Below are 12634 nucleotides of genomic sequence, written 5' to 3'. Positions count from 1 at the left end.
CCCCGGCGAGATCCAGGCAACAGGAAGGAACATTTTTTTTTTTTTAATGTGTAAAAAATGTTTTGCTTCTCGTAGGGAACACAACCGCTGCGAGTTCCAGCACATCGGGCTCCCTCCGCGCGCACCCAGTCATCCGCCGCCCCTCGGGCCAGGCGCGGGCATGCGTCTCCCGGATCCGGATTTGGGGAGCGCAAGTGCCCCCTGTGGCCGGCCCGCGCCTGACCCCGCGGGCCTGAGAAGGCAGAAGCGGCCGGCGGAGGGGCCCGGGAGGAAGTTGGAGCCGCGGGGCCGGGAAGGGGGCAGGTCGGCGCCGCGGGCCTGGCGGGGGGCCCGCCGGAGCCAAGGCCACCCTGGGGCGCCGCGCCAAGGCCCGCGCGCACTCGAGTACCCCCACGTGGCCGGCCGCCCGGGGCCCCACGTGGAAGGGGCGGAGGAGGAAGGAGGGCGGCTGGAGGGCCGGGCTCCGGGCCGCCGGACCCCCCCCACAACCCCGCCCGGCCCCTGCCCCTGCCCCCGAGGCCCCAGCGCGTCTCCAGGGCCTCCCGGGCGGGGCCCGGCCGGGGAGTACCCGCCGCGCCCGGCCCCCTCGCCCGCCCGCCGCGCCCGTGTGCACTTTCGCGGAGCCACTAATCCCCCGAGAGAGCCGATTTGTAGTGAAGAGTATCTGTAGGGGGCGAGGCCGGCCCATGTGGGGTTGTGTCATTGGTTTGCAAAGAGAGACCCCGCCTTTGCCCAAAAAAAAAAAAGGGAGCGAGGAGTGAGCGAGCGGCGACCCTCACCTCGCCTCGCGCCTAGCTCCTGCGCAGCCGGCGGCCACCGCGAGACGCGGCCGCGCCGCTTCTTTCCCTTCCCTTTTCTCTCCGTTTTCCTCCTCCTTCCCCGGAGGAGAAAACAAATAAAGAAGAGCAAATAGCCGGGAGGCGCTCGGCTTCCCGGACGCTCCCTTCCCCCGCCCCCCCACCCAACCCGATCCAAGTTGGAAGCAGCATCCTCTCGGGGGTGAGCGCGGCGCGGGGCGGGTGCGGGCCGGGGACCCCCAGCGCGGCCCCCTCCCGGTGGGCGGGCGGGCGCGGGGCCGGGACCCGGCTGGGGAGGATCGGGAGCCGGGTGGGCGGAGGAAGGGGGTGGGGTGGGTGGGGAAGTAGGAAGAGGCTCGGCGGCGAGGGGAGGAGGAGGAAGGGGCGGGGAGGGCTGGGGTGGGGAGCGGAGGGGAGGCCGGGAGGGGGAGGGGCGGGGAGCTGGAGAGATTAAGTTTTTGTGTGTGTCTCCCTGTGTGCGTGTGTCATTTTAAGGTGGCCCGGGAGCGGCCCAGAGGAGCCGGCGGCGGCCCGAGGAGCGAGGGACGGAGCCGGGAGCCATGCCGCGCTGACCCGGGGGGCCCGCACAGCCGCCGCCGCCGCTACCGCCGCCGGGTGGGGTGGAAGGGGCGGGAGCCGCCGCCGCTGCCACCGCCGCTGCCGCCTCCCGGGTGGGCGCCCTTCGCCGTGGACGCCGGCGGCCCGGGACGAGGTAAGGGGGGGCCCCGGGGGAGGGCTGGGGCCGCCGCCGCCCCCGCCTCACCTGCGGCCGCGGGCTGGGGGGCGCCGCGCCCGCGCCTCACTGCGCCACTGGGGGAGGAGGAGGAGGGCGAAGGACACCGAGCCGGCATCCGAGGACATCTTTGGTGTGCGCCCCCCCCCGGCCCGGTGTCCCCGCTCGGCGCTCGAGGGGTGGGCGCAGGCCTGGGGGGTCCCTGCCTGCTGTCTCCCCCTCCACCCGCCGCCACCGATCGCGCCCGCTGGCCTCTGTTTGCGCCAGGATTTTTGTTGTTGTGATGAGAGTTGATGAATGCGAAGTAGGCGGTCACCTTCCTTCCCATCAGGATTGGAAAAAAAAAGAAACCCCGAGCGCGGCGGCGTCCGGAGGGCAGCGGCGGCAGCGGCGTCTCGGCGACGGTTTCCTAGGCGCCCCCGGCTCCCGTTCCCCGAGGCCGGTGGGTGCGCGCGCGCGCGGGGGCCGCCACCGACCCAGGCCGAGCGCGCGGCGCGCCGCGGGGACAATACGGCCGGATCCCCCGGGACCGGGAGTCCGAGCGCGCGGGGCCTGGGGCCTGCGGGGCGGGGGAGGGGAGTGGGGGGTCCGATGGGAAAACGGGGCGCGCGCGCCTCCGGGCCCCCAGGGGAGCGGCCCCTGCTGGCAGGGGATCCCGCGCGGCGCCCCGGGAGCGCAAGTGAGAGACGGGAACGCAGGCGAAGTGGAACCCTTTTGTTTTGCCGGCCCCGCATTGTTGGCTCCTCCGGGCAGCCGGGCCACATCTGCCGCCGCCACTGCCGCGCCGGGCTCGGCCCGCCAAAGTCGCAGCGGGGCGGGGGCCCGGGGCGAGCCTGGCGACGGGCGCGGGCGGGGGCCGAGCTGGCCGGGCATTTCCTCTGCCCGGCCGCGCTCCCGCCGGCACCACTTCCTCTTCGCCCGCCGCTGCCGCGGCCGCCGCGAACCCTGCCCGCCCGCCCGCCTCCCCCGCCCTGGCCGCACTTTTCGGGTGGGGCGAACCCAAAAGAAAAAGTTTCGCAGGAGGGGCTGGCGAGGGCGCGCCCCGGGCGGCGGGGACTCGTCGCGGCGCAGCGACAGCCGGGCGGCCGCGGTCGCCTCTTCCTCCTTGTCCTCCGCGGCGCCGGACCGACCCGCGCGGCCAAGGGGAAGCGCCTTTCTTTCTCTGCCTGGCGCTCTTCCCAGCGCCCCGGGGCAAGTTGGACACGGGCGCACGAGATCCAGGGCGCGCGGGGGCCCTTCACCAGCCGGAGAGGCCCGCGGCGTGGCGGGTCTCCAGCTGCCCACGCAGCGCCCGGGTGCGGAGAGGCCGCGGGCCCGGGAGCTCGGCGCGGTCACCGCCGGCCGCGTCGAGACACACACGCGCACACACTCCCTCCGGTGGCTCGCTTTCCGCCGCCGCCGCCGACGGTCTTGGACACCGAGTGTGAGTGCGCGCGAGTGTATGTAGTGCTCCCAGCCCCCCGAATACTTTTTCCGGAGGCGGCCCAAGCAGCAGTTGGCTTCAAGGGTCCCCGTGCTAGTATTTAACAAGTGAAAGGAATTTTTCGTAGCAATCCCCGCTTGATCTGCGTCCTTGGCTGTGGAGGCTGCTGGCGGTGGCCTGCGTCGTCACCCCGGGCTCACTTGCTCTCTCCGGGGTAAACAGATGATTCTGGATTTTTCCCCGTTTTTTTTTTTTTTTCTTTCAAGACTGGAGATCGGGTTAAGTTCTTAGAGAGTCAGACGTGAGTGGCTCGAAGGGTAGACCAGAGAATTCTATCCTATAAATATGCATTGGGAATTTAAAATGCTAAGTGCCTTATTTGCAATTCTGTTGGATATTGTAGAGACTGGTATATTTTTATCTGACATGGATAATTTGGAGGGGACGTTTATTTTGGTTAGTTTACTAAGTGATTCTGCCTCCCGACTTTGGTGAAATAAATCAAACTCTCCTACTACTTCTTCAAAGAAGACACTCTGCTAGGTGCTTGGGTTCAAAGACAAGTTTAAAATTTACCTCGTGTTCAGTTCTTAACCGCTGTTCTGCCTCTACGGTTCTCAAAGTAGAACTTCAGTTTTCATGTGCTTAGAATTCCACTGTTTTGATTAAAAAAAAAATTTTTCCCCCTACATTTTGAAGTAATGGGACTTTTAAGGATCTTGTTTTTATAATCATTTGATTTCAAAGAGTACTTCTTAGAGCAATTACAAAGTAATATTCAAAATGCTAATTAAACACTTTCAGTCAGAACAGCTTTCATATTGAAACAGGATTTCTTTTCTCTTTTTTAAGTACCAGGGACCCTATCCCAGAGTTGAAACACTAAATATCCTTTTGTCTAGCATCAGATCTCTGTATGGCTCTGACACTCTCCTGTAAAAACCCTAGTGCCCTTTTTATTGCCCCCCAAAGAAAAGTTAATGAGATGGTAGATTTCAAGCAAAAAACCAGGCCCTCCTTCTTGCAAAATATGCTTCCAGTTGCCATTGAAGTTAGATGCTAGCTGTGAATGCACTTGCCTTTAATGAAACCAGTTTAATAGTTCACACTTGATCAAGTATAACAGGACCAAACAAAGGAAATAAGCCGGCATATTTCTGTAGAGCATTGAGGGGTTTAGGGCAAGTGTTTATGCGGGGTCACCCCCTCCCCCCACTCTGTCCCTGGTAGAAGGGAGTGAGGGTTGAAGGCAAAGGGAATTTATGACACTGATTGGTTTTCTGTGCCAGAGGGGTAGGGACCCCTGTTTGTCCCTGTAGAAAACAGTTATTAGAGGAAATTTACGAATCTTGGGTTTGGAGCTTGTTTTGGACCTGACTGACTAGGTGTCTTTTGGTTTATTTCTTTTTCCTGTTGATAAAGCAAGGGGGGGAGATAAAACTAGGTTTGTTTTTGTTCTTTTTTCTGATTGTGCGTTAATAACAGCTGGGTGGTGGGTGCTCTCTGTAGCTCTGTGGATTTGAGCTTGGAGCCCTGCTATTTAAGATTTCAGTTGGGATCTTTGAAACTGTCCCTTAACTGGGTGTTCTCCTGGGGGAGGGGCAAGGCTAATTACCATCTTATCTGTGATTTAAACAACAACAGCAACAAGAGCAAAAAAAGAAAAACTCTTTGTCCCTAAGAGGGTTTCTTAAGGCTGGAATTGCAGTTTATGTCTGGCACTTAGTCATTGACTAGGTGAAGAAATATTTGCAAAGTGTGTCTTAAAGTTTAAAAAAGTTAAAAAGTTTGACTACTTAAAAACAAATACTACTAGCATTGTAAAAATACACCAGTGACATACTTCGTGAGATATTTTGGCTTTTTAAGACTCAGGGCACACCTGTTCCAGCAAAGTCGAGTTTGCTTTCCCTGGCATTGTTAATCTGGTCGTGTACACAAGATGGAACAGGAAAACTTGCTATCTGTATAATGATTAACTAGCCATCAGTTACCCTTTCAGGGAATAATCAATACGTTTACTCTGGACTTGTAAAACTCCAGAAGGAAATCCTATTCATAAGTCTGAAAAGTGTTTTAATGAGAGACGAAGTGAAACAAACAGCACCAACAACAAACAAAACTGCAAAATTAACCTGGAACTTTTTTAGTGTTCTGAGTAAGCTAGCGACCAGATAAAGGATGAGTGTGTACATACTGTAAGATAGTGTGGCAAGCACAGTGCAGGAGTGGGAAAGAATTTTATTGCTGTTAAAATATTCTGGCAAAGGGAGCTCAGGATGACTCACACCACTGGAAATCCTTGAGGTTCAAAACCAAAAGGGTGGCCCCACTGGGGTCTAACACCCCAGAGCCATTTGCCAACAGTTCTCTCCATCATGAATCATTTTTGAAGGCAAAGTTATCCTGTTTGCACTTAACACTTTTCCCTAAATGGAAAAAATGTAAAGCGTTTACAGCAACCATAGAATGGCCACCCCAATTGTCATTTTTTACCACTGTCATTTCGATGTAGAAGGGCTGTCACCATAACGTCTGCGAGTACAAACCTGGGTCCCTCTGTGACTGATCTTTCTTTCTATCGGTGAAAAGCAGCAGTCCCGCAGCAGCAGCAGCATTAGTGTCTCGTGTTCCCGATACTGGCCACAGATATATGTTCATATAGGACATGATTGGGAAAGGAAATTTATCTGTTCGGCGGAGCACAACTCTGGTAGTATTTCCACTGCCTGGCTGATAGTTCAATTACAGCGGGTGGAACACATTTTCGTAGTAATTAAAAAAACGAGAGTGCAGTTTGCTTGACCCTTCGAATAGAAATACTCATACTTAACACAGCGTGTTGAAACGCTGTGCCTTGCTCTCCAAGAAGGTTCCTGTGCGATTCGCTAGCTAAGGAATGCTTGTGTGGACTTCCCCTACTGCAGACTTTAAGCAGACACATGAAAATGCTGGAATGGATATGCTCTCAGAGGCTATACTGCCTGGGCAGTATCGGTTTTCTCCTTTCCAGCTGGTAAGCATGTCCTAATTTATGCTGCTACAGTTAAAGGTACAGTGTCCTGGGAAAGAAGGAAAAATATAAAACTCCCCACCCCACCGCCCTCACTTAATCTTTTGAAGTTAATTTTTGTTCAAGTGTGTGTTTGATGGAATATGTATCAAAGACTCATGAAAGGGATTTTTTTCTTTTTTTTAAACATACCTATGTCTGGGTTTGGAAAATTATACTTAATAATTGCTAAAAACTTCAAAACCATTTGTAAGGTGTTCAGCCTTTCTTTTGATCATGATTTAATGGACAGCAGTATCCAAATGCCATCAGTGTGACTCTAATAATCTGAACAAATTGACGTCTCAGCTTCATGTGTAGTTTGCTCTTAGCATCATTATTAGTGTTTCCAGCGAAATTACAGCTGGACTTCAGGACTGCACCAGTGAAAAGAAGGGCTTTGCACATTGTGCTAAAAACCGGGATTCGCAGATGAATACAGAATGTACAATAGTGAGCGGGCCAGGCCATTGTTTGTGTGGAATGTTGACAATGGGAGCCAAGGGGCAGCTTCATTCTCTAACTGCTCGAGAACACAGAAACTTCAGGAGCTGCAGACCGGGTGGGAGCCAGACTTGCAGCCATCCGTCTTTGCCCGGCCGCTGGCCTGCTCCCTTTCCAGGCTGTTTCTTAGAAGGTGGTCTTTTCTGGACTGCCGGGGAACTTGGTATGCTTTCTCTTCTCAGTGATGTACTTTTTTGGAGGCAAGATTCTGAAAGCAGATAACAGGGTTCTTCAAAGAAAGTGTATACAAAGCAAACTTTTTGTCTCCCTGGAATGCAATTTTCAGAAATCATACTCAACCCTCACCAGAAATCGAGGCATCTGAAGTCACAGGAAGCAGTGGTGTTTATTTTTATTATTTCCCTCACATTAAAGTCGTTTTGGGTTTGTTGGTGGTGTTAGGGAAAGTGCAGTGAAAATGGGTATTTGTTGGATTTTCGTATTTTGCTCCACAGCTGCTGCTATTTCTGGAAACGTTCCTCTGAGTTGCAAGTTCTTCCTCCATTCACCAAGCCTCCTGCTTGCACATGGGAACTGAGGTTCCCAAGTGGGGCCAAAACTCTTGCTACAGGGGCAAGCGTTCCTGTTAACCTTCTTTTCCACCCCTCCCAGAACTGGGGTCAGTGTAGGCCTGGCTCCTTGCTGAGGCCTGATTGATGCCTGTTCTGATTGGAGTGAGGTGCTTTGGCTACAACTTTGGGGACCAGTTGACTTTCCACCTGTATCTAGCCTGGTTCTTCTTTGAGTGAATGTTTTAGAAATGATCTGCTTTAACTATTTCTGTAACACAATGTAACAGATGGTTACCTCTTAGGGTTGGCTTAATATTCACAACAACAATGATAAGACTGTTGTTCTTACTCATGGATTCATGTAAGGGATGCTTTTCCTTTCATGGAGAATTGTGACTTCACTGCTGGGTAGTAGTAGAGCCTTCATTATCCGCAGGACCCTCGGATGGTATTTAGGGGATGTTAATCCCGAATAGCTGTTGTTGCTTGAACTTGGTGAGCAGCCTTCCTTTGGGTGTTGTTCACTGAGAGTCCAGATATGTCCTGGGATGGGGGCAGGTGGTGCTTTTCAACAGAACTCTGTGATTCTTAAAATCCTTTGGGCTTGTGAGGTAAAAAACCCAACAGCAACAAAACTTTACATTGTTACTTTCCCTCCCTCTCAGAAGTGCTCAGAAAGGTGCTTTTTGCATTGAAGTAAATCCTTAGTTATGACTTGAGGTGCTGTTAATTGGCTTGAAGGTTGGCTCGAAGTGGTGGCTGCATTTCTGTGTCTCAGCCCAGCCCAGGTTGTGGCAGAATCTTGGAAGGGCCTTTGAACAGAGTTCGTCACATGGGGAATGTGTAGGTCTCTCTGCAGCGCCCAGGCAGCCACGGGGTTGTAAACTCACTGCTCTGCTCCAGCCATGCCTGAAATCTGGCCTTCAGCACAGGATGAACAAAAACTTTATTATGGAATCCCAGGAAGTTTCTTTGGAAAGAACAGGAGACCGAGATCATAGAGGTCAGCTCCTCCGGCCTGATTCCCCAAGCATAGCAATTTAAAAAGCTTGATGGGTGAAAATGCCCTGCATCCAACCTGGAAGTGATTGTGTCGTTTGTAGCGGCCCCAGGTGTGTGAGTCTGTGGGGCGGGATGGGGGTAGGGGGCAGGAGGAGCTGCAGGTGAAATTCCTTGGCTGTCGTGGGTAGAGGCCAGGAAGCCTTGCTGAAGGAACTTGATTCTTTGGCTGATGGATGTGTTTAGTGCGGTTTGTCCAGAAGTGCAAACAAAGTCTGCTTGTTCAGGCCCAGGTGGGCCGCACACCCATTTGGATGGTGAGGAGCCCGTAGTGTTGCACCTTCCGGGTTTGCCCACCTGGAGGGCAGCCAGGGCCAGCAGCAAGCAAGAGGGAGTGGGATGGGAGGATGGGGATGGGGGAGGGGGTAAGGGGGAGCGCGTTGGGCTCTGAACGCCCCTTCCAGGAATGGGGACTGGAGTAGAGCGGCCTTGCCTGGTCACATGGGCGTGCTTTGCTGGGAGGGACAGAGAGCTAGTGACACCAGGGAGGCCTTGCTGTGGGAGCTGCCAGGCCAGATGGGCTGCGTGGTCTCCTAGCACTGGCTGAATTTGACTGACCACTGGGGCCCCGCATGGGGCAGAGGCTTTCCAAACAGCAGAGACCCCCCCCCCCCCCCCCCCCCCGGCAAGGGCAGCCCATGCTTGGGGGCACCTGCTAAGGAACTGAGGGGTAGGAATGCTGCGATTTCTTCCTGGTGGTGTGATAAACGTTTTGAAAAGTTTCTTTCCAGTTTCTCTTAAGACAGTGAACTGTGTGGGCTGCGATGCTGGCTGATTCCTCCAGCCGCCCCTTGGGGCCTGGATGAAGCCAGAGGCCCAGTGTGGATGCCACGGGTTTCTGCCCGTGCTCCACATGCGGGGAGGACACAGTGATGGACCTGATTCCATTCCCTCAGCGCTCTGTGGCCGTGGGCTAGAACTCACTCCAGGGGGCGATCAATAAAGAGTATACTTTGCCGTGCAGATAGCAATATGGACATATAAGTGCCTACAAGTAAAATCTCAGAATGTTTTTGATCTTAAGAACATTTCACAGTCATTAATCTTCACGACGCTCCTGCGGGCTAGGTAAATAGAGCAATTCCTATTTTATGCGAGGAAGAAATGTTGAATTGCCTCTGCCAAGTCATAAAGAGGCTTATCACCGCCTCCTGTTTCCGTAGCTGGAGTTTGGGGGCCCAGGAACCCCATCGTCCCGCCCAGACTGACCGCAGGGCGACTTCCGGGCCCCTGCTCGACCTTGTGCTGCGGGGAGGGCAACGCTGGGGCCTGGGTGAAGGCAAACCCGCCCTACCTGGCCGCGCGCTACCTGGCGGGGGGCGTGGTCTGCGGCTGCCCCGCCCCGAAGGCGCCCCGCCAGCTCAGGTGCTGGGCCCTGCTGGAAGGACGGGGTCTCCCGGCGTGTGGGGTTCGGGGCTTCTGCGACTCCAGCCCCGAAGGTGAGGTCCTTCTGACCCCCGGGGGCCCGCGGACCGGGCGGCTCCTTCCCTGCCCTCCAGACTGGCTTCCTGGAGGCTCTGCCTCGGAAGACCGCCTGCCTGCGGCCTCGCCCCGGCGAGGCGTCCCTGCCCCGGGGGACCCTCGGCTACCTGCTGTACCTGCCCCCCCACCCCCACCCCATCCACGGCGCGGCCCGACTCTGCCGGAAGCGCCCCTCCCCCGGCGCTTCGCCCTTTCACTTGCAGATGGGGAGCCGCTTCCCGCTGCGGGGCCGCCGTCGGGGGGTGATGGAGACGGCCCTTCCCCCCCGCAGGGCCCACTTCCGCCGCCTCCTCCCGCCCGCAGCCCCGTGCGGGGTCCCTCCCCTTCGCGCGCCCTTCCCAGCCCCCGCACCCCCGGCCGGCACCTGGAAGGAGCCGGGAGAGGACGGGACGCCTGACACCGAGGTGGTCCCCGAACCCGCGAGCGAGGCTCGGAGCAGAAGCAGGTATCCCGCTAGACCGTGCCCCAACCAGCCCCCACGACGGTCGCAGGCTCCGGGGACTTTCCTTAGAGCTAGAGTCGTGTGTGGTCCCGCCTGCCACACCCCCCCCCCCACCGGGACGGGGAGGTTCATCCATTGCACGATGGTGGCGCAGATGCGACGAGCTGGTAGACGGTCCGATGCCTGGCCGGGGCCTGGCTGGCTCGGCATCCTGTCCCTGGGGCGGTGTTGAGGCCGCGGTTTCCGCCACCACCTTCAAATCGCGGGTATTTCGCTTGAAACTGTGCAGAGCGCGGTCGTAGCTCCGAGGGCTCCTGGGCCTTTGCAGGCTTCTCCAGGCTGGGAGCCGGATGGGCCATGTGACCAGAGGCTGCGGCCAGTAAGTGAAGAGCCGGGATGACTTTTCCTTTCTGCACCCCTCTTCTCCTTGGAGGAGGAATTTCTCTGTGTTTGGCGCTCTCTTGGTACCCAAGTAGTGCTTGCAGGCTGTTTTAAGTCGTTGTTCTGTTCTGTGTTGATAACACTGCGGACTACCCTTTATTGAGCCTCTATTTAGTATCTTTCTCACTCTCACAAAGACGCTTGGCCAGTGTTTGCATTGAACCTTCACAACAGGGTGGCTGAGGTGTCGGGAACAGGGCGCTGTCCCACCCTCCAGGTGACCAAGCTGGGACTTGAAGAAGCTCCTGGAGATGAGGACCAGCCTCCTGGTGGAGGGGCTTTTCCCCGCGGCCCTGAGAGCAGAGGGGAGGTGAACGTTCAGACTTGCCCCACATCTGGCACTTTCTCCCCAGGGTTCAGATGGCTTCTCCAAAACAATGATCTTGCTCAGGCCCAGAGTTGCTTTCCAGATCACATGGGGCTATGAGAAGTCTGGCTTGTTTTAATTTCCGTCTTTGATTAGTGGTCTTTTGTTGGGATCTCACGATCTAATGCCAACGAAGGGTTTCTAGATGGTTTCCTGGACCAGGCCTGTTTTAAATTCACTCCGCTTTCTGAGTTAATGAACAGCGTGGCTGCTGAGGAGAAGCCTGAGGCTCAGTAGACGGGGTGAGGGGGGGGCGCGTTGGGTGCAGGGCTGGGGCAGGGAGAGTTCTTCCTCAGGACCACAGACTCGCTGTCCAGGCAAAGACCAGACACCAGAAGGACCCCGAGGGCTGGGCACAGTGCTGTTGGTCCGGCCTCTCCCAGGCAGAAGTGATGGTCACTGTTTCACCGATCAAGAAGCAGAGTCGGGGCGGGAGGTTAAGCCACTAGAGGGCCAGAAGCCAGCTCCACCTGGCTCTGGTTTCTCTGTGATTGATTGAGGCTTTTTCTGGCTTTTGATTTGGGACTCGGGTTCCTTTGGGGGTGGCTTTGCTGTGCTCCCCACGTCCGACCCCTTCTGTCCTGATCCCCTTTTCCCTTGTCGCTATTTGAGGGATGTCGGTGAAGGGCAGCCCTCCCCCAAACACGCATGTGTGTGCATGAGCACGCACACACACTGGCCCTGATATTATGTGGATAGCTATCAGTGTTGTTTGGGGTTTTTTGGTGGTAAAATTGGATTTAGTGGCCAGGTACCTTTTTTACCAGTAGGTAAGGCTCGGATTTACAAGTCTGAGTGAGTGGTCTCAGAGTGATCTGAGTCTCCTTCCCGGCAGGTTCCCCTTGCTTGGGGGAGGGGCTGGAAGTGGTTGGGGCGTTCCCCTCCCTCCCTCTCTCTGGCTGTTCCCTCTTTCCTGCTGGATTCATTATGCACATCTTCCAGTGGGAGTGAGCCCCTGTGTTCATCGTGGGGGAATCTGGGAGAAGAGACCAGGGAGATGGTGAGGATTTCACCTAATCGGAATAGTCTTGTTTGCACCACTCCTGTAAAAACTGGCCAGAAACTTGATTCTGCTGGGTAAACCTCCTTTGGGTTGCTGCCCTGCATTTGTGTTGGCCTTGGAAAGGAATTTGAATGAATACTCCCGAACAAAAGGAGCAGCTTTCTTTTCACAGAGGCTATCAGAGAATTGAAAGGGAATGGCACAAAGTTGGGTGTGTCCTGAAATCTGGAGACTGGCCCTGCCGTGAGTGATTAACTCACCTGAAAGGCACCCGGAGCAGGTGATGTGGGAGCGCTCTGACTGACCTTGGCTTCCTTTAGGGTAAGGTCCCCACGAGATGGAGATTTTCCTGAAAAACAGGCTTTCCTTTAATTATGAGATTATCTTCCTGCCCTGCAACGCCTCTCTTGCTTTAGTTGAACACGTGTGTGCTTGCAGACACGTGTGTGCCTGGGAAATAGATCCCTGAATTCTTTGATGATGCCCCAGGGCTCCAGTAGGGTGGGCGGGGGGTGGTGGTCAGGGATGCTAAAGACTGCCAGTTTCAAACTTCGGGTTCTGCCTGTTCCCAGAGGGTTGAGGTCAGCTCGGAGTGGGTTCTTTTTACCAGTCATCTGGTTAGCCCCAGCGTGGTGGCTCAGCGCCAGCTTAGGTCATGATTATGCCCCGTGATTCTGTCTAAGCCCCCCCACCTCCCCTGCAGTTTTCAAACAGGTTCTCCGTTCTGCTTTCCCCACAGGAAAGCGGGGGATGCGTGGCAGGCTGCCACTGTGCGGGGATCAGCTTTGGGCCAACTCAATACCTCTTAGGCCTCCGCAG

At 56.0% G+C, this 12634-nt stretch overlaps 1 protein-coding gene across 6 annotated transcripts in view; it reads left to right on the top strand.

Moving 5' to 3' along the window:
• The first annotated feature begins 759 nt into the window (after window positions 1–759).
• The window catches only part of CTBP2 (C-terminal binding protein 2), a 174051-nt gene continuing 162176 nt past the window's right edge, over window positions 760–12634 (top strand). For 4 of the 6 annotated variants that reach the window (XM_088842423.1, XM_088842424.1, XM_088842417.1 and 1 more), the window contains exon 1: window positions 1231–1509. The gene's annotated coding sequence lies outside the window, so the exon portion shown is untranslated. Of the gene's footprint in view, window positions 1000–1230; window positions 1510–1644; window positions 1973–12634 lie in introns of those variants that run through there. The other 2 variants (XM_088842418.1, XM_088842421.1) reach the window with 2 other exon arrangements.

The sequence above is a fragment of the Moschus berezovskii genome, chromosome 12 (genome assembly GCF_049115385.1).
Source record: "Moschus berezovskii isolate FMDL1 chromosome 12, NW_MosBer_1.0, whole genome shotgun sequence".
Lineage (NCBI taxonomy): Eukaryota > Metazoa > Chordata > Mammalia > Artiodactyla > Moschidae > Moschus > Moschus berezovskii.
The sequence above is the reverse complement of the archived record's forward strand: the minus strand, read 5'-3'. Positions and strand labels throughout refer to the sequence as shown.